Below are 2,526 nucleotides of genomic sequence, written 5' to 3'. Positions count from 1 at the left end.
CTGTGCTGCACCCAACAAGCACAACATTACAGTCATACTAAACAAGATGAGGTTACCACAACAATTCTTACGCCATTATGCTATCTGTTAAAAAAGCTAACAATGGATTTACATGAGACTGGCAGTAATCTGTACAGTTTGTAGCTCATGACAAGTACATCAAACAATAGCTCACAAGACGGACATGAAAACTCATGCTATTATCAAATTCAGCTTAACCAGGCCACTTAAGAAGAGGTTTAAACTATTAACAATGAATCAACTGGTTTCATTACAATATTGAATCCTTGCACCTTTTTAGATGATGAAACATAGGACAGATCATAAGTCAATCATTAAATTTATTTTTGTAACGTGCAACCCAATTACAAACTAAATTATCTGATGGAAAGATTATCTGGAGGAGCAGTGTTACAGTGTGTTATAGAGAGCCAGCATGAGCAGACTGTGTGTTGTAGAGGACCAATGGAGGAGACACTAGCTTCCCATGACACAAAGGGAGGATGGGAGCACTGTGTGTGTGTGTGTGTGTGTGTGTGTGTGTGTGTGTGTGTGTGGAGAGGGAGAGAGAGAGAGAGAGAGAGAGAGAGAGAGAGAGAGAGAGAGAGAGAGAGAGAGAGAGAGAGAGAGAGAGAGAGAGAGAGAGAGAGAGAGAGAGAGAGAGAGAGAGAGAGAGAGAGAGAGAAAGAAAGAAAGAAAGAGAGACAGACAGACAGACAGACAGACAGACAGACAGACAGACAGAGAGAGAGAGAGAGAGAGAGAGAGAGAGAGAGAGAGAGAGAGAGAGAGAGAGAGAGAGAGAGAGAGAGAGAGAGAGAGAGAGAGAGAGAGAGAGAGAGAGAGAGAGAGAGAGTATTTACCTAGTTGTAGTTGTAGTTTTACAGGGCCTGGGCTTTATGCTCGGGTGTGTGTGTGTGTGTGTGTGTGTGTGTGTGTGTGTGTGTGTGTGTGTGTGTGTGTGTGTGTGTGTGTGTGTGTGTGTGTGTGTGTGTGTGTGTGTGTGTGTGTGTGTGTGTCTGATGATTAGTTCATTCCTATGTGAGGAGCACTACAGAGGTTCGAGGTAGGTTCTTAAGCTGAATTATAAGTTTCCGGTTTTCCTATAGCTACCTACATTCACCTATACAACATTAATCATATTTTTTTGATTTTTAAAATTGTATTGTCTCATGTGAGCACTCTTTAACAAACCTTGCAACTGGCTGCTTTGTACTACCTTGGTGAATCCAAAAATTACACCACTTGTCTGGAACAACTGGCAAGGTTGACAGCATAATGGAAAGTACTCCTCTCATGTCAGAAGAAAAAAAAAAATACAAGAGAAATCATTACAGAATTTTCTAAGACTGTCAAAATTAGAAAAATGTTGCTATTTTCAATCAAAAATCTTTTACTGGATACTTGTTCTCTACAATCAATTTAATTTGTTACAATTTCTTTGCATCATATGCATAATGTCATCTAAATACAAACTTATGAATAAGCTTTGTATTGTTAGTTTCAGACTCTCAAATAAGTTTTTTCTTATAACTAAAATATACGAGCGTGTCAGTAATTTATATACCCTATTGTATTAAAAAAGTAATATAAACAAAGCTTTGCTGTGATATAACTTACTCTTTAAGTAATCACAATTTCTTATAGATTCAAGTATTAAAGCAAATGATTTTTCTACATCGCTAACATTATGGTAAGGTATTTCCTTTAGGTGTAAACTGTTCTTGCAATACAGTAATGTCATAGTCAGACATCTAATAAACTGGACAACCCATCACAGATAAATTTCTTGCAGCCATGTGAACTTCAGTATTCCATATAATAATATACAAACAAAGAAATGCTACACAGATTACACACAAAATTCTCCCAGTCTTGGCACAAGGCTCCTCACACAAAACAACACAAGCTATACACAAAAAAAAAAGGCCAAATTTCACACATGAGGCAAACACACTACCTGTAGATTAATAACATTATAATAATTACTTTTGACAAGATAATCAGCTTTATACATTATGTTCATGGTAAGTTTCCTACTTGTTGGATTTCTATCAAAAGCAAAGCTCACAAGTTATACAAGTTAATCTCAATTCTCTGATTGAGATACTACTACATTATTTTTATGCACAATAACTCAGATTAAGAATCAAATGCAATAGACTCTTTTATAAAGTTGAAGGCATACCATCATCAAAACCACAAAATTCACATGCCTCACATTAAGTAACATTGTTCGTGTTCTCGCATATAACAGCTCTCTAATAAAGGTAACAACACTGGTATGCTCAACCTATACAAAAACTCTCCGAGGACATACAAGTTAAATCCTTGTTGCTCCCAACAAGTTACAATATGAAGCTTACAAATTAGGACATTCCTCTTTCATTCTTGAGTGTGAATTGGTGGTAAAAATCACAAAATAAAAGTGACCTAACTATTTAGTCATGCTTGTTAATGCCGATGATTATGTACTGTGCATCTTTCTAAAGCAAAGTTTAGTAATCAGTGCAAAAAATACATATG

The 2,526-nt window shown here is 36.4% G+C and overlaps 1 protein-coding gene across 27 annotated transcripts in view; it reads right to left on the bottom strand.

Moving 5' to 3' along the window:
- Positions 1 to 916: 916 nt before the first annotated feature.
- LOC123500185 (F-actin-uncapping protein LRRC16A-like) overlaps positions 917 to 2,526 on the bottom strand; it is a 143,742-nt gene continuing 142,132 nt past the window's right edge. For all 27 annotated transcript variants that reach the window (XM_045248925.1, XM_045248923.1, XM_045248934.1 and 24 more), the window contains one exon: positions 917 to 2,526. This exon is cut by the window's right edge and continues 1,041 nt beyond it. The gene's annotated coding sequence lies outside the window, so the exon portion shown is untranslated.

The sequence above is a fragment of the Portunus trituberculatus genome, chromosome 50, assembly GCF_017591435.1.
Source record: "Portunus trituberculatus isolate SZX2019 chromosome 50, ASM1759143v1, whole genome shotgun sequence".
Classification (NCBI taxonomy): Eukaryota; Metazoa; Arthropoda; class Malacostraca; order Decapoda; family Portunidae; genus Portunus; species Portunus trituberculatus.
The sequence above is the reverse complement of the archived record's forward strand: the minus strand, read 5'-3'. Positions and strand labels throughout refer to the sequence as shown.